This window comes from Gobius niger (genome assembly GCF_951799975.1).
Source record: "Gobius niger genome assembly, contig: SCAFFOLD_67, whole genome shotgun sequence".
Lineage (NCBI taxonomy): Eukaryota > Metazoa > Chordata > Actinopteri > Gobiiformes > Gobiidae > Gobius > Gobius niger.
This window is the reverse complement of record NW_027639113.1, coordinates 134,052-152,500: the sequence shown is the minus strand read 5'-3', so window position 1 is coordinate 152,500 and position 18,449 is coordinate 134,052.

Sequence of the window (18,449 nt, the reverse complement as noted above, 5' to 3'; positions counted from 1 at the left end):
TGAGAGACTGAGAGAGACTGAGAGACTGAGAGACTGAGAGAGAGACTGAGAGAGACTGAGAGAGAGAGAGAGACTGAGAGACTGAGAGAGACTGAGAGACTGAGAGACTGAGAGAGACTGAGAGAGACTGAGAGACTGAGAGAGACTGAGAGACTGAGAGAGACTGAGAGAGACTGAGAGAGACTGAGAGACTGAGAGACTGAGAGACTGAGAGAGAATGAGAGACTGAGAGACACTGAGAGAGAGACTGAGAGAGACTGAGAGACTGAGAGAGACTGAGAGAGACTGAGAGAGACTGAGAGACTGAGAGACTGAGAGACTGAGAGAGACTGAGAGACTGAGAGACACTGAGAGAGAGACTGAGAGAGACTGAGAGACTGAGAGAGACTGAGAGAGACTGAGAGACTGAGAGACTGAGAGAGACTGAGACTGAGAGAGAGAGAGAGAGACTGAGAGAGAGACTGAGAGAGACTGAGAGAGACTGAGAGACAGAGAGACTGAGAGACTGAGAGAGACTGAGAGAGAGAGACTGAGAGACTGAGAGAGAGAGACTGAGAGACTGAGAGAGAGAGAGAGAGACTGAGAGAGAGAGAGAGAGACTGAGAGAGACTGAGAGAGACTGAGAGAGACTGAGAGAGGCTGAGAGAGATTGAGAGAGACTGAGAGAGAGAGAGACTGAGAGAGACTGAGAGAGACTGAGAGAGAATGAGAGAGAGAGAGACTGAGAGACTGAGAGAGACTGAGAGACACTGAGAGAGACTGAGAGAGACTGAGAGACTGAGAGACTGAGAGACTGAGAGACTGAGAGACTGAGAGAGACTGAGAGACTGAGAGACTGAGAGACTGAGAGACTGAGAGACTGAGAGACTGAGAGATTGAGAGAGACTGGAGACTGAGAGAGACTGAGAGAGACTGAGAGAGACTGAGAGACTGAGAGAGAAACTGAGAGACTGAGAGAGAGAGAGACTGAGAGAGACTGAGAGACTGAGAGAGAGAGACTGAGAGAGACTGAGAGACTGAGAGAGACTGAGAGAGACTGAGAGACTGAGAGACTGAGAGAGACTGAGAGACTGAGAGACTGAGAGACTGAGAGAGACTGCGAGAGACTGAGAGACTGAGAGACTGAGAGAGAGAGAGAGAGAGACTGAGAGAGAGACTGAGAGACTGAGAGAGACTGAGAGAGACTGAGAGACTGAGAGACTGAGAGAGACTGAGAGACTGAGAGACTGAGAGACTGAGAGAGACTGAGAGAGAGAGAGAGACTGAGAGACTGAGAGAGACTGAGAGACTGAGAGACTGAGAGACTGAGAGACTGAGAGAGACTGAGAGAGACTGAGAGAGACTGAGAGAGAGAGACTGAGAAACTGAGAGACTGAGAGAGAGAGAGACTGAGAGACTGAGAGACTGAGAGAGAGAGACTGAGAGACTGAGAGACTGAGAGAGAGAGAGAGACTGAGAGACTGAGAGAGAGAGAGACAGAGAGACTAAGAGGCTGAGAGAGAGAGAGAGACTGAGAGAGAGACTGAGAGAGACTGAGAGAGAGAGAGACAGAGAGACAGAGAGACTGAGAGAGACTGAGAGAGACTGAGAGACTGAGAGACTGAGAGAGACTGAGAGACTGAGAGAGAGAGACTGAGAGACTGAGAGAGAGAGAGACTGAGAGAGAGAGAGAGAGAGACTGAGAGAGACTGAGAGAGACTGAGAGACTGAGAGAGACTGAGAGACACTGAGAGAGACTGAGAGACTGAGAGAGACTGAGAGAGGACTGAGAGACTGAGAGAGAGACTGAGAGAGAGAGACTGAGAGAGAGAGACTGAGAGAGACTGAGAGAGAGAGACTGAGAGAGACTGAGAGAGAGACTGAGAGAGACTGAGAGAGACTGAGAGACTGAGAGAGAGACTGAGAGAGAGAGACTGAGAGAGACTGAGAGAGACAGAGAGAGAGAGACTGAGAGAGAGAGACTGAGAGAGACTGAGAGAGACTGAGAGAGAGAGACTGAGAGAGACTGAGAGAGAGACTGAGAGAGACTGAGAGAGACTGAGAGAGAGACTGAGAGAGAGAGACTGAGAGAGACTGAGAGAGACTGAGAGACTGAGAGAGACTGAGAGACTGAGAGAGACTGAGAGAGACTGAGAGAGACTGAGAGACTGAGAGAGACTGAGAGAGACTGAGAGAGAGAGAGACTGAGAGAGAGAGAGACTGAGAGAGACTGAGACTGAGAGAGAGACTGAGAGAGACTGAGAGAGACTGAGAGACTGAGAGAGAGACTGAGAGAGAGAGAGAGACTGAGAGAGACTGAGAGAGACTGAGAGAGACTGAGAGAGACCGAGAGAGACTGAGAGAGACTGAGAGACTGAGAGAGACTGAGAGAGACTGAGAGAGAGAGACTGAGAGAGACTGAGAGAGAGAGACTGAGAGAGACTGAGAGAGAGAGACTGAGAGAGAGAGAGACTGAGAGAGAGAGAGACTGAGAGAGAGAGACTGAGAGAGACTGAGAGAGACTGAGAGAGAGAGACTGAGAGAGACTGAGAGAGAGACTGAGAGAGACTGAGAGAGACTGAGAGACTGAGAGAGAGACTGAGAGAGAGACTGAGAGAGACTGAGAGAGACTGAGAGAGACTGAGAGAGACTGAGAGACTGAGAGAGACTGAGAGACTGAGAGAGACTGAGAGAGACTGAGAGACTGAGAGACTGAGAGAGACTGAGAGAGACTGAGAGAGACTGAGAGACTGAGAGACTGAGAGAGACTGAGAGAGACTGAGAGAGAGAGAGACTGAGAGAGAGAGAGACTGAGAGAGACTGAGACTGAGAGAGAGACTGAGAGAGACTGAGAGAGACTGAGAGACTGAGAGAGAGACTGAGAGAGAGAGAGAGACTGAGAGAGACTTAGAGAGACTGAGAGACTGAGAGAGACTGAGAGAGACTGAGAGAGACTGAGAGAGAGAGAGACTGAGAGAGACAGAGAGACTGAGAGAGACTGAGAGAGAGAGAGAGAGACTGAGAGAGACTGAGAGAGACTGAGAGACTGAGAGACTGAGAGAGACTGAGAGAGACTGAGAGAGAGAGAGAGAGACTGAGAGACTGAGAGAGACTGAGAGAGACTGAGAGAGAGAGAGAGAGACTGAGAGAGACTGAGAGAGACTGAGAGAGACTGAGAGACTGAGAGAGACTGAGAGAGACTGAGAGAGAGAGAGAGAGACTGAGAGAGAGACTGAGAGAGACTGAGAGAGACTGAGAGACTGAGAGAGACTGAGAGAGACTGAGAGACTGAGAGAGACTGAGAGAGACTGAGAGAGACTGAGAGAGAGACTGAGAGAGACTGAGAGAGACTGAGAGACTGAGAGAGACTGAGAGACTGAGAGAGACTGAGAGAGACTGAGAGACTGAGAGACTGAGAGAGACTGAGAGAGACTGAGAGAGACTGAGAGACTGAGAGACTGAGAGACTGAGAGAGACTGAGAGAGAGACTGAGAGACTGAGAGAGACTGAGAGAGACTGAGAGAGACTGAGAGTCTGAGAGACTGAGAGAGACTGAGAGAGAGACTGAGAGACTGAGAGAGACTGAGAGAGACTGAGAGAGACTGAGAGAGACTGAGAGAGACTGAGAGACTGAGAGAGACTGAGAGAGACTGAGAGACTGAGAGAGACTGAGAGAGAGAGAGACTGAGAGAGACTGAGAGAGAGAGACTGCGAGAGACTGAGAGAGACTGAGAGAGAGAGACTGAGAGAGAGAGAGACTGAGAGAGAGACTGAGAGAGAGATACTGAGAGAGACTGAGAGAGAGAGAGAGAGAGAGACTGAGAGAGAGACTGAGAGAGACTGAGAGAGACTGAGAGAGAGACTGAGAGAGACTGAGAGAGACTGAGAGACTGAGAGAGACTGAGAGAGACTGAGAGAGACTGAGAGACTGAGAGAGACTGAGAGAGACTGAGAGAGACTGAGAGAGAATGAGAGAGACTGAGAGACTGAGAGAGACTGAGAGAGACTGAGAGACTGAGAGAGACTGAGAGAGAGAGAGACTGAGAGAGAGAGAGACTGAGAGAGACTGAGACTGAGAGAGACTGAGAGAGACTGAGAGAGACTGAGAGACTGAGAGAGACTGAGAGACTGAGAGAGAGAGAGACTGAGAGAGAGAGAGACTGAGAGAGAGAGAGACTGAGAGAGACTGAGAGAGACTGAGAGAGACTGAGAGAGACTGAGAGAGACTGAGAGAGACTGAGAGAGACTGAGAGAGACTGAGAGACTGAGAGAGACTGAGAGACTGAGAGAGACTGAGAGAGACTGAGAGAGACTGAGAGAGACTGAGAGAGACTGAGAGACTGAGAGAGACTGAGAGAGACTGAGAGACTGAGAGAGACTGAGAGAGACTGAGAGAGACTGAGAGACTGAGAGAGAGACTGAGAGAGAGAGACTGAGAGAGACTGAGAGAGACTGAGAGACTGAGAGAGACTGAGAGACTGAGAGAGACTGAGAGAGACTGAGAGAGACTGAGAGAGACTGAGAGACTGAGAGAGACTGAGAGAGACTGAGAGAGAGAGAGACTGAGAGAGAGAGAGACTGAGAGAGACTGAGACTGAGAGAGAGACTGAGAGAGACTGAGAGAGACTGAGAGACTGAGAGAGAGACTGAGAGAGAGAGAGAGACTGAGAGAGACTGAGAGAGACTGAGAGAGACTGGGAGAGACCGAGAGAGACTGAGAGAGACTGAGAGACTGAGAGAGACTGAGAGAGACTGAGAGAGAGAGACTGAGAGAGACTGAGAGAGAGAGACTGAGAGAGACTGAGAGAGAGAGACTGAGAGAGAGAGAGACTGAGAGAGAGAGAGACTGAGAGAGAGAGACTGAGAGAGACTGAGAGAGACTGAGAGAGAGAGACTGAGAGAGACTGAGAGAGAGACTGAGAGAGACTGAGAGAGACTGAGAGACTGAGAGAGAGACTGAGAGAGAGACTGAGAGAGACTGAGAGAGACTGAGAGAGACTGAGAGAGACTGAGAGACTGAGAGAGACTGAGAGACTGAGAGAGACTGAGAGAGACTGAGAGACTGAGAGAGACTGAGAGACTGAGAGAGACTGAGAGACTGAGAGACTGAGAGAGACTGAGAGAGACTGAGAGAGAGAGAGACTGAGAGAGAGAGAGAGACTGAGAGAGACTGAGACTGAGAGAGAGACTGAGAGAGACTGAGAGAGACTGAGAGACTGAGAGAGAGACTGAGAGAGAGAGAGAGACTGAGAGAGACTTAGAGAGACTGAGAGACTGAGAGAGACTGAGAGAGACTGAGAGAGACTGAGAGAGAGAGAGACTGAGAGAGACAGAGAGACTGAGAGAGACTGAGAGAGAGAGAGAGAGACTGAGAGAGACTGAGAGAGACTGAGAGACTGAGAGACTGAGAGAGACTGAGAGAGACTGAGAGAGAGAGAGAGAGACTGAGAGACTGAGAGAGACTGAGAGAGACTGAGAGAGAGAGAGAGAGACTGAGAGAGACTGAGAGAGACTGAGAGAGACTGAGAGACTGAGAGAGACTGAGAGAGACTGAGAGAGAGAGAGAGAGACTGAGAGAGAGACTGAGAGAGACTGAGAGAGACTGAGAGACTGAGAGAGACTGAGAGAGACTGAGAGACTGAGAGAGACTGAGAGAGACTGAGAGAGAGACTGAGAGAGACTGAGAGAGACTGAGAGACTGAGAGAGACTGAGAGAGACTGAGAGACTGAGAGAGACTGAGAGAGACTGAGAGACTGAGAGACTGAGAGAGACTGAGAGAGACTGAGAGAGACTGAGAGACTGAGAGACTGAGAGACTGAGAGAGACTGAGAGAGAGACTGAGAGACTGAGAGAGACTGAGAGAGACTGAGAGAGACTGAGAGTCTGAGAGACTGAGAGAGACTGAGAGAGAGACTGAGAGACTGAGAGAGACTGAGAGAGACTGAGAGAGACTGAGAGAGACTGAGAGAGACTGAGAGACTGAGAGAGACTGAGAGAGACTGAGAGACTGAGAGAGACTGAGAGAGAGAGAGACTGAGAGAGACTGAGAGAGAGAGACTGCGAGAGACTGAGAGAGACTGAGAGAGAGAGACTGAGAGAGAGAGAGACTGAGAGAGAGACTGAGAGAGAGATACTGAGAGAGACTGAGAGAGAGAGAGAGAGAGAGACTGAGAGAGAGACTGAGAGAGACTGAGAGAGACTGAGAGAGAGACTGAGAGAGACTGAGAGAGACTGAGAGACTGAGAGAGACTGAGAGAGACTGAGAGAGACTGAGAGACTGAGAGAGACTGAGAGAGACTGAGAGAGACTGAGAGAGACTGAGAGAGACTGAGAGACTGAGAGAGACTGAGAGAGACTGAGAGACTGAGAGAGACTGAGAGAGAGAGAGACTGAGAGAGAGAGAGACTGAGAGAGACTGAGACTGAGAGAGACTGAGAGAGACTGAGAGAGACTGAGAGACTGAGAGAGACTGAGAGACTGAGAGAGAGAGAGACTGAGAGAGAGAGAGACTGAGAGAGAGAGAGACTGAGAGAGACTGAGAGAGACTGAGAGAGACTGAGAGAGACTGAGAGAGACTGAGAGAGACTGAGAGAGACTGAGAGACTGAGAGAGACTGAGAGACTGAGAGAGACTGAGAGAGACTGAGAGAGACTGAGAGAGACTGAGAGACTGAGAGAGACTGAGAGAGACTGAGAGACTGAGAGAGACTGAGAGAGACTGAGAGAGACTGAGAGAGACTGAGAGAGACTGAGAGAGACTGAGAGAGACTGAGAGAGACCGAGAGAGACTGAGAGAGACCGAGAGAGACTGAGAGAGACTGAGAGACTGAGAGAGACTGAGAGAGAGAGAGAGAGAGAGAGACTGAGAGAGACTGAGAGACTGAGAGACTGAGAGACTGAGAGAGACTGAGAGACTGAGAGACTGAGAGAGACTGAGAGAGAGAGAGACTGAGAGAGAGACTGAGAGAGACTGAGAGACTGAGAGACTGAGAGAGACTGAGAGACTGAGAGATACTGAGAGACTGAGAGAGACTGAGAGAGAGAGACTGAGAGAGAGAGAGACTGAGAGAGACTGAGAGAGAGACTGAGAGAGACTGAGAGACTGAGAGACTGAGAGAGACTGAGAGAGAGACTGAGAGAGACTGAGAGAGACTGAGAGACTGAGAGAGACTGAGAGAGAGACTGAGAGAGACTGAGAGACTGAGAGAGACTGAGAGAGACTGAGAGAGACTGAGAGAGACTGAGAGAGAGACTGAGAGAGAGACTGAGAGAGACTGAGAGAGAGACTGAGAGAGACTGAGAGAGACTGAGAGAGAGACTGAGAGAGAGAGAGAGAGAGAGAGAGAGAGAGAGACTGAGAGAGACTGAGAGACTGAGAGACTGAGAGACTGAGAGAGACTGAGAGAGAGACTGAGAGAGAGAGAGAGAGAGAGAGAGAGAGAGAGAGACTGAGAGAGACTGAGAGACTGAGAGACTGAGAGACTGAGAGAGACTGAGAGACTGAGAGAGAGAGAGACTGAGAGAGACTGAGAGAGACTGAGAGAGACTGAGAGACTGAGAGACTGAGAGAGACTGAGAGACTGAGAGAGAGAGAGACTGAGAGAGACTGAGAGACTGAGAGACTCAGAGACTGAGAGAGACTGAGAGACTGAGAGAGAGAGAGACAGAGAGACTGAGAGAGACTGAGAGAGAGACTGAGAGAGACTGAGAGACTGAGAGACTGAGAGACTGAGAGAGACTGAGAGACTGAGAGAGAGAGAGACTGAGAGAGACTGAGAGAGACTGAGAGACTGAGAGAGAGAGACTGAGAGAGACTGAGAGACTGAGAGAGACTGAGAGAGACTGAGAGACTGAGAGAGACTGAGAGAGACTGAGAGACTGAGAGAGACTGAGAGAGACTGAGAGAGACTGAGAGACTGAGAGAGACTGAGAGAGACTGAGAGAGAGAGAGACTGAGAGAGACTGAGAGAGAGACTGAGAGAGAGAGAGACTGAGAGAGACTGAGAGAGAGACTGAGAGAGACTGAGAGAGACTGAGAGACTGAGAGAGAGAGACTGAGAGAGACTGAGAGACTGAGAGAGACTGAGAGAGACTGAGAGAGACTGAGAGACTGAGAGAGAGAGACTGAGAGAGACTGAGAGACTGAGAGAGACTGAGAGAGACTGAGAGACAGAGAGACTGAGAGAGACTGAGAGAGAGAGACTGAGAGAGACTGAGAGACTGAGAGAGACTGAGAGAGACTGAGAGAGACTGAGAGAGACTGAGAGAGACTGAGAGACTGAGAGAGACTGAGAGAGACTGAGAGACTGAGAGAGACTGAGAGAGAGAGAGACTGAGAGAGACTGAGAGAGAGAGACTGCGAGAGACTGAGAGAGACTGAGAGAGAGAGACTGAGAGAGAGAGAGACTGAGAGAGAGACTGAGAGAGAGATACTGAGAGAGACTGAGAGAGAGAGAGAGACTGAGAGAGAGACTGAGAGAGACTGAGAGAGACTGAGAGAGAGACTGAGAGAGACTGAGAGAGACTGAGAGACTGAGAGAGACTGAGAGAGACTGAGAGAGACTGAGAGACTGAGAGAGACTGAGAGAGACTGAGAGAGACTGAGAGAGACTGAGAGAGACTGAGAGACTGAGAGAGACTGAGAGAGACTGAGAGACTGAGAGAGACTGAGAGAGAGAGAGACTGAGAGAGAGAGAGACTGAGAGAGACTGAGACTGAGAGAGACTGAGAGAGACTGAGAGAGACTGAGAGACTGAGAGAGACTGAGAGACTGAGAGAGAGAGAGACTGAGAGAGAGAGAGACTGAGAGAGAGAGAGACTGAGAGAGACTGAGAGAGACTGAGAGAGACTGAGAGAGACTGAGAGAGACTGAGAGAGACTGAGAGAGACTGAGAGAGACTGAGAGAGACTGAGAGAGACTGAGAGACTGAGAGAGACTGAGAGACTGAGAGAGACTGAGAGAGACTGAGAGAGACTGAGAGAGACTGAGAGAGACTGAGAGAGACTGAGAGACTGAGAGAGACTGAGAGAGACTGAGAGACTGAGAGAGACTGAGAGAGACTGAGAGAGACTGAGAGAGACTGAGAGAGACTGAGAGAGACTGAGAGAGACTGAGAGAGACCGAGAGAGACTGAGAGAGACCGAGAGAGACCGAGAGAGACTGAGAGACTGAGAGAGACTGAGAGAGAGAGAGAGAGAGAGAGACTGAGAGAGACTGAGAGACTGAGAGACTGAGAGACTGAGAGAGACTGAGAGACTGAGAGACTGAGAGAGACTGAGAGAGAGAGAGACTGAGAGAGAGACTGAGAGAGACTGAGAGACTGAGAGACTGAGAGAGACTGAGAGACTGAGAGATACTGAGAGACTGAGAGAGACTGAGAGAGAGAGACTGAGAGAGAGAGAGACTGAGAGAGACTGAGAGAGAGACTGAGAGAGACTGAGAGACTGAGAGACTGAGAGAGACTGAGAGAGAGACTGAGAGAGACTGAGAGAGACTGAGAGACTGAGAGAGACTGAGAGAGAGACTGAGAGAGACTGAGAGACTGAGAGAGACTGAGAGAGACTGAGAGAGACTGAGAGAGACTGAGAGAGAGACTGAGAGAGAGACTGAGAGAGACTGAGAGAGAGACTGAGAGAGACTGAGAGAGACTGAGAGAGAGACTGAGAGAGAGAGAGAGAGAGAGAGAGAGAGAGAGACTGAGAGAGACTGAGAGACTGAGAGACTGAGAGACTGAGAGAGACTGAGAGACTGAGAGAGAGAGAGACTGAGAGAGACTGAGAGAGACTGAGAGAGACTGAGAGACTGAGAGACTGAGAGAGACTGAGAGACTGAGAGAGAGAGAGACTGAGAGAGACTGAGAGAGACTGAGAGACTGAGAGACTGAGAGACTGAGAGAGACTGAGAGACTGAGAGAGAGAGAGACTGAGAGAGACTGAGAGAGACTGAGAGAGAGACTGAGAGAGACTGAGAGACTGAGAGACTGAGAGACTGAGAGAGACTGAGAGACTGAGAGAGAGAGAGACTGAGAGAGACTGAGAGAGACTGAGAGACTGAGAGAGAGAGACTGAGAGAGACTGAGAGACTGAGAGAGACTGAGAGAGACTGAGAGAGACTGAGAGACTGAGAGAGACTGAGAGAGACTGAGAGACTGAGAGAGACTGAGAGAGACTGAGAGAGACTGAGAGACTGAGAGAGACTGAGAGAGAATGAGAGAGAGAGAGACTGAGAGAGACTGAGAGAGAGACTGAGAGAGAGAGAGACTGAGAGAGACTGAGAGAGAGACTGAGAGAGACTGAGAGAGACTGAGAGACTGAGAGAGAGAGACTGAGAGAGACTGAGAGACTGAGAGAGACTGAGAGAGACTGAGAGAGACTGAGAGACTGAGAGAGAGAGACTGAGAGAGACTGAGAGACTGAGAGAGACTGAGAGAGACTGAGAGACAGAGAGACTGAGAGAGACTGAGAGAGAGAGACTGAGAGAGACTGAGAGACTGAGAGAGACTGAGAGAGAGACTGAGAGAGAGACTGAGAGACTGAGAGAGAGAGACTGAGAGAGACTGAGAGACTGAGAGAGACTGAGAGAGACTGAGAGACAGAGAGACTGAGAGAGACTGAGAGAGAGAGACTGAGAGAGACTGAGAGACTGAGAGAGACTGAGAGAGACTGAGAGAGAGAGAGAGACTGAGAGAGACTGAGAGAGACTGAGAGACTGAGAGAGAGACTGAGAGAGACTGAGAGAGAGAGAGAGACTGAGAGAGACTGAGAGAGAGAGACTGAGAGAGACTGAGAGACTGAGAGAGACTGAGAGAGACTGAGAGACTGAGAGAGACTGAGAGAGACTGAGAAAGACTGAGAGACAGAGAGACTGAGAAAGAGAGAGAGACTGAGAGAGAGACTGAGAGAGACTGAGAGAGACTGAGAGACTGAGAGACTGAGAGAGACTGAGAGAGACTGAGAAACTGAGAGAGACTGAGAGAGAGAGAGAGACTGAGAGAGACTGAGAGAGACTGAGAGAGACTGAGAGAGAGACTGAGAGAGACTGAGAGAGACTGAGAGAGACTGAGAGAGACTGAGAGAGACTGAGAGACTGAGAGACTGAGAGACTGAGAGAGACTGAGAGAGAGACTGAGAGAGAGACTGAGAGAGACTGAGAGACTGAGAGACTGAGAGACTGAGAGAGACTGAGAGAGACTGAGAGAGAGACTGAGAGAGAGACTGAGAGAGAGACTGAGAGAGACTGAGAGAGAGACTGAGAGAGACTGAGAGAGACTGAGAGACTGAGAGAGACTGAGAGAGACTGAGAGAGACTGAGAGAGACTGAGAGAGACTGAGAGACTGAGAGAGACTGAGAGACTGAGAGAGACTGAGCGAGAGAGAGACTGAGAGAGAGAGAGACTGAGAGAGACTGAGAGAGACTGAGAGAGAGACTGAGAGACTGAGAGAGACTGAGAGAGACTGAGAGAGACTGAGAGACTGAGAGAGACTGAGAGAGAGACTGAGAGAGACTGAGAGACTGAGAGACTGAGAGAGACTGAGAGAGACTGAGAGAGACTGAGAGAGACTGAGAGACTGAGAGACTGAGAGAGACTGAGAGAGAGAGACTGAGAGAGACTGAGAGAGAGAGACTGAGAGAGAGAGAGACTGAGAGAGAGAGAGACTGAGAGAGAGAGACTGAGAGAGACTGAGAGAGACAGAGAGAGAGACTGAGAGAGAGAGACTGAGAGAGAGACTGAGAGAGAGAGAGACTGAGAGAGAGAGAGACTGAGAGAGAGAGAGACTGAGAGAGACTGAGAGAGAGAGACTGAGAGAGACTGAGAGAGAGAGACTGAGAGAGACTGAGAGAGAGAGACTGAGAGAGAGAGAGACTGAGAGAGAGAGAGACTGAGAGAGAGAGAGACTGAGAGAGAGAGACTGAGAGAGACTGAGAGAGACAGAGACTGAGAGAGAGAGAGAGACTGAGAGAGACTGAGAGAGACTGAGAGAGACTGAGAGACTGAGAGAGACTGAGAGACTGAGAGAGACTGAGAGAGACTGAGAGAGACTGAGAGACTGAGAGAGACTGAGAGAGACTGAGAGAGAGAGAGACTGAGAGACTGAGAGAGACTGAGAGACTGAGAGAGACTGAGAGAGACTGAGAGAGACTGAGAGAGACTGAGAGAGAGACTGAGAGAGACTGAGAGAGACTGAGAGAGACTGAGAGAGACTGAGAGAGAGAGAGACTGAGAGAGACTGAGAGAGAGAGAGACTGAGAGAGAGAGAGACTGAGAGAGACTGAGAGACTGAGAGACTGAGAGAGACTGAGAGACTGAGAGAGACTGAGAGAGAGAGAGACTGAGAGAGAGAGAGACTGAGAGAGAGACTGAGAGAGACTGAGAGACTGAGAGAGACTGAGAGAGAGAGAGACTGAGAGAGACTGAGAGAGAGACACTGAGAGAGACTGAGAGACTGAGAGAGACTGAGAGAGAGAGAGACTGAGAGAGACTGAGAGAGACTGAGAGAGACTGAGAGAGAGAGACACTGAGAGAGAGACACTGAGAGAGACTGAGAGACTGAGAGAGACTGAGAGAGAGAGAGACTGAGAGAGACTGAGAGAGAGACTGAGAGAGACTGAGAGAGACTGAGAGACTGAGAGAGACTGAGAGAGACTGAGAGAGACTGAGAGAGACCGAGAGAGACTGAGAGACTGAGAGAGACTGAGAGAGACTGAGAGACTGAGAGAGACTGAGAGAGAGACTGAGAGAGACTGAGAGAGACTGAGAGAGACCGAGAGAGACTGAGAGAGACTGAGAGAGAGAGACACTGAGAGAGACTGAGAGAGAGAGACTGAGAGAGAGAGAGACTGAGAGAGACTGAGACTGAGAGAGACTGAGAGACTGAGAGACTGAGAGAGACTGAGAGAGAGAGAGACTGAGAGAGAGAGAGACTGAGAGAGAGAGACTGAGAGAGAGACTGAGAGAGACTGAGAGACTGAGAGAGACTGAGAGACTGAGAGAGACTGAGAGAGAGAGAGACTGAGAGAGAGAGAGACTGAGAGAGACTGAGAGAGACTGAGTGAGACTGAGAGACTGAGAGAGACTGAGAGAGAGAGAGAGACTGAGAGAGACTGAGAGAGACTGAGAGAGAGAGAGAGAGACTGAGAGAGACTGAGAGAGAGAGAGACTGAGAGAGAGACTGAGAGAGAGAGAGAGACTGAGAGAGACTGAGAGAGAGACTGAGAGAGAGACTGAGAGAGACTGAGAGAGAGACTGAGAGAGAGACTGAGAGAGACTGAGAGACTGAGAGACTGAGAGACTGAGAGAGACTGAGAGAGACTGAGAGAGAGACTGAGAGAGAGACTGAGAGAGAGACTGAGAGAGACTGAGAGAGAGACTGAGAGAGACTGAGAGAGACTGAGAGACTGAGAGAGACTGAGAGAGACTGAGAGAGACTGAGAGAGAGAGACTGAGAGAGACTGAGAGAGAGAGACTGAGAGAGAGAGAGACTGAGAGAGAGAGAGACTGAGAGACTGAGAGAGACTGAGAGAGAGACTGAGAGAGACTGAGAGAGACTGAGAGAGACCGAGAGAGACTGAGAGAGACTGAGAGAGAGAGACACTGAGAGAGACTGAGAGAGAGAGACTGAGAGAGAGAGAGACTGAGAGAGACTGAGACTGAGAGAGACTGAGAGACTGAGAGACTGAGAGAGACTGAGAGAGAGAGAGACTGAGAGAGAGAGAGACTGAGAGAGAGAGACTGAGAGAGAGACTGAGAGAGACTGAGAGACTGAGAGAGACTGAGAGACTGAGAGAGACTGAGAGAGAGAGAGACTGAGAGAGAGAGAGACTGAGAGAGACTGAGAGAGACTGAGTGAGACTGAGAGACTGAGAGAGACTGAGAGAGAGAGAGAGACTGAGAGAGACTGAGAGAGAGAGACTGAGAGAGACTGAGAGAGACTGAGAGACTGAGAGAGAGAGAGACTGAGAGAGACTGAGAGAGACTGAGAGAGACTGAGAGACTGAGAGACTGAGAGAGACTGAGAGAGACTGAGAGACTGAGAGAGAGACTGAGAGACTGAGAGAGACTGAGAGAGACTGAGAGAGACTGAGAGAGAGAGAGAGACTGAGAGAGAGACTGAGAGAGACTGAGAGAGAGAGACTGAGAGAGACTGAGAGAGACTGAGAGACTGAGAGAGACTGAGAGAGACTGGGAAAGACTGAGAGAGACTGAGAGACTGAGAGACTGAGAGAGACTGAGAGAGAGAGACTGAGAGAGAGAGACTGAGAGAGAGAGAGAGAGAGAGAGAGAGAGAGACTAAGAGAGAGAGACTGAGAGAGAGAGACTGAGAGACTGAGAGAGACTGAGAGAGAGACTGAGAGAGACTGAGAGAGACTGAGAGAGACTGAGAGACTGAGAGACTGAGAGAGACTGAGAGAGAGAGACTGAGAGAGAGAGACTGAGAGAGAGAGAGAGAGAGAGAGAGAGAGAGACTAAGAGAGAGAGACTGAGAGAGAGAGACTGAGAGACTGAGAGAGAGAGAGAGAGAGAGAGAGAGAGACTAAGAGAGAGAGACTGAGAGAGAGAGACTGAGAGAGAGAGACTGAGAGAGAGAGACTGAGAGAGAGAGACTGAGAGAGACTGAGAGAGACTGAGAGAGACAGAGAGAGAGACTGAGAGAGAGAGAGAGAGACTGAGAGAGACTGAGAGAGACTGAGAGAGAGAGAGACTGAGAGAGAGAGACTGAGAGAGAGAGACTGAGAGAGACTGAGAGAGAGAGACTGAGAGAGACTGAGAGAGAGACTGAGAGAGACAGACTGAGAGAGAGAGACTGAGAGAGACTGAGAGAGAGACTGAGAGAGAGAGACTGAGAGAGACTGAGAGAGAGACTGAGAGAGAGAGACTGAGTAAAGTGGCTATAATAGTTAGCACCAGAGGTCCCGATGCTAAAGTGGCTATGATAGTTAGCACCAGAGGTCCCTATGCTAAAGTGGCTATGATAGTTAGCATCAGAGGTCCCTATGCTAAAGTGGCTATGATAGTTACCATCAGAGGTCCCTATGCTAATGTGGCTATGCTAGTTAGCACCAGAGGTCCCTATGCTAAAGTGGCTATGATAGTTAGCACCAGAGGTCCCGATGCTAAAGTGGCTATGATAGTTAGCACCAGAGGTCCCTATGCTAAAGTGGCTATGATAGTTACCATCAGAGGTCCCTATGCTAATGTGGCTATGCTAGTTAGCACCAGAGGTCCCTATGCTAAAGTGGCTATGATAGTTACCATCAGAGGTCCCTATGCTAATGTGGCTATGCTAGTTAGCACCAGAGGTCCCTATGCTAAAGTGGCTATGATAGTTACCATCAGAGGTCCCTATGCTAATGTGGCTATGCTAGTTAGCACCAGAGGTCCCTATGCTAAAGTGGCTTTGATAGTTAGCACCAGAGGTCCCGATGCTAAAGTGGCTATGATAGTTAGCACCAGAGGTCCCTATGCTAAAGTGGCTATGATAGTTAGCATCGAGGCTCCTTTTCCTAACTACTTCTAGTTCTAGCCTCTAGTTTCCTCTTATTTACTACGTCACAAAGCACTTGAACTCATCACACTCGTAGTTTCATTTCATTTCATTCTTTTTTCAAGGCAATTCAACCTAAAATAAAGCAACAATCCAACAAAAAACAAACAATACATTCCATGAAAAAAAAGAACAGGAGTTGGATGAAGAAAAACAATCTTATAAACTCCTGCCCCATTCTTGAAAATAAAAAAAACTTACAAACTAGATGTTCTAACCGATGTAAAAAACAACAGCAAAAAACAACAACAATTACATTTACACATACACACATATACATATACACACATATACACACATATACATATACACATATAAACACACATATACATACACACACACACACCAGATGTAATCAACTTTCGATTTTAACTTTTTAGTTATTTATTTATTTTTATTTTTATTATTATTACTATCATTATTAATGATTGTTGCTAAAACAACAGGTGACAACGACGAGGCCACCAGACCACGCACACACACACACACACACACACACACACACAGGCACACACACACACGCACACACACACGCACACACACACACAGGCACACACACACACACACAAACACACACACACATACACACACACACACAGGCACACACACAGGCACACACACACACACACACACAAACACACACACAGGCACACACACACACACACAAGCACACACACATCCACACACACACACACATACGCATGCATAGATACACGCCACACAACCAGACACTTATTTACTACGTCACAAAGCACTTGAACTCATCGCACTCGTAGTTTCCTCTTATTTACTACGTCACAAAGCACTTGAACTCATCGTACTCGTAGTTGAGCAGCACCGACGGGACAGAGAAAAACAAAATGTCTCCGATCAGAGGAAAAACAAAATGTCTCCGATCAGAGGAAAAACAAAATGGCTCCGATCAGAGGAAAAACAAAATGGCTCCGATCAGAGGAAAAACAAAATGGCTCCGATCAGAGAAAAACAAAATGGCTCCGATCAGAGAAAAACAAAATGGCTCCGATCAGAGAAAAACAAAATGGCTCCGATCAGAGAAAAACAAAATGGCTCCAATCAGAGAAAAACAAAATGGCTCCGATCAGAGGAAAAACAAAATGGCTCCGATCAGAGGAAAAACAAAATGTCTCCGATCAGAGGAAAAACAAAATGGCTCCGATCAGAGAAAAACAAAATGGCTCCGATCAGAGGAAAAACAAAATGGCTCCGATCAAGGAAAAACAAAATGGCTCCGGTCAGAGGAAGGCGGAGGCGGAAACGGAACTTTGAAAGTCACATTAAAGCTGATTTAGAACTCATGACGTGTGTTTTTGAAGTTTTTGAAACTCTTGACTGATCTTTTCTCGCCTCTAAACATATTCAGGAAGGTCATTGCTCTTTTTAAATGATGAACAAAGTCGTAGAAATGAGGAAATGACTATTTACAAATGCTTGGACAGCGGGACGTTTTATCAGATTATAGAGAGTTATGGCAGAATGTGTCTTTATTAGACAAAGAGGGGATTTTATGATACTATTAAAAATGTATTTGTACTCACCAAGCGTGCAGAGCCTATGAAGCATCAGGGCGAAGACGAGCACGAAGAGAGACATGTTTGAAAGACGTCTCCGAGAAGATCTGAGGCAGGACGACGCTGAGCTTCCTGTTTTCTGCTCTGTCTTATCTCCTCATCTGTGGCTTTTCGTCTGAACAGAAGAACTGCGTCACTTGCAGAGACTTGAAGCCGAGGCTCAGGCTCAGAAATGATAAAGTGAATATGGTCAAAATGAGGCCGTTTTAAAAAGATCCCGTCTGGAGTCATGTGTCGGGATGGTTTCAATCATATCTGACTGACAGGTTTGACCCAGTAGAGAAAATGGGTCCTTTTCTCTCCTTTTTGTTGTGTTTGCATTTATGCACTTTTATTTTGAAAAGCATTTATTTTGAAAAGAGGAAGTGTGATTCCTTCACTAAAACTTTATTTTCCTGTTTTCACGGCCACGTTGGGTGAACATGACCAGGGCCGTAGCCAGGATGTAAAAAACAGTGAGGTCCGGACAGTTCTTTAAACCGGGGGGTCTGGGGCTCCCCCCCCAGGAAGTCTTTTTAAAAATCTGATTTAATTTCCTGTATTTTAAGTGATCAAAAACACTTTTGTCTCATCCTTAAGCTGTTCTCAAAAAATGCTTTTTGTTGCACCGTTTGGGACCAGGAGCCTGGCCCCGCCCCCTCTGCGTCGCCCTCTCTGGCCCCGCCCCCTCTGCGTCGCCCTCTCTGGCCCCGCCCCCTCTGCGTCGCCCTCTCTGCGCTGGTTTAAGCTCATTAAAGCTCAGATCATTTCTTGGCAGGACAGTCTCTGCATGAGACAGAAACAAAGTGAGCAGCAGAGGAGGAGGCGATGATGAGGCGCAGACGCTTCTCCTCTCGCTCCTCAGATCAGAATGAGGAAAACTCCTGTTGTAAATGAAGTCCCCGTCAGTCTGAGGCACTGGCTCCTCCCTCTTTATGACAGAGCAAAGAAAGTGCATCTGGATCAGACTGTGGCGGGTTCATGCTGAAGGCGCCTCCGCCCAGTTTTACGCACTCGGGTCCAAAGCAGCTCCTGAGGTTCGGTTTCAGAGTGGACACATTTAGGTTCAGAACCAGCTCATCCATGTCTGAACTAGAGGCTCCTCCCCCTGTAGAAGCGCGTGTTCACAACATGCAGTTGCACAGGATTCAATGTGTAAAAAAATAAATAAAAAAGCTAAACTTTTACGGTGACCTCAATGGTAGATACGGCCATGAACATGACCTTTTGATTTGTTAAAAATGGTATTAGTCCCGCCTCCCGAGCTCCGGAACGTCACTCACTAGTTTCCGGCCTTTCGCGCTCTGGGATTGAGCGGGACAGACGGTCCGAGCGGAACATTCTGGCTCGTCTGGTGAG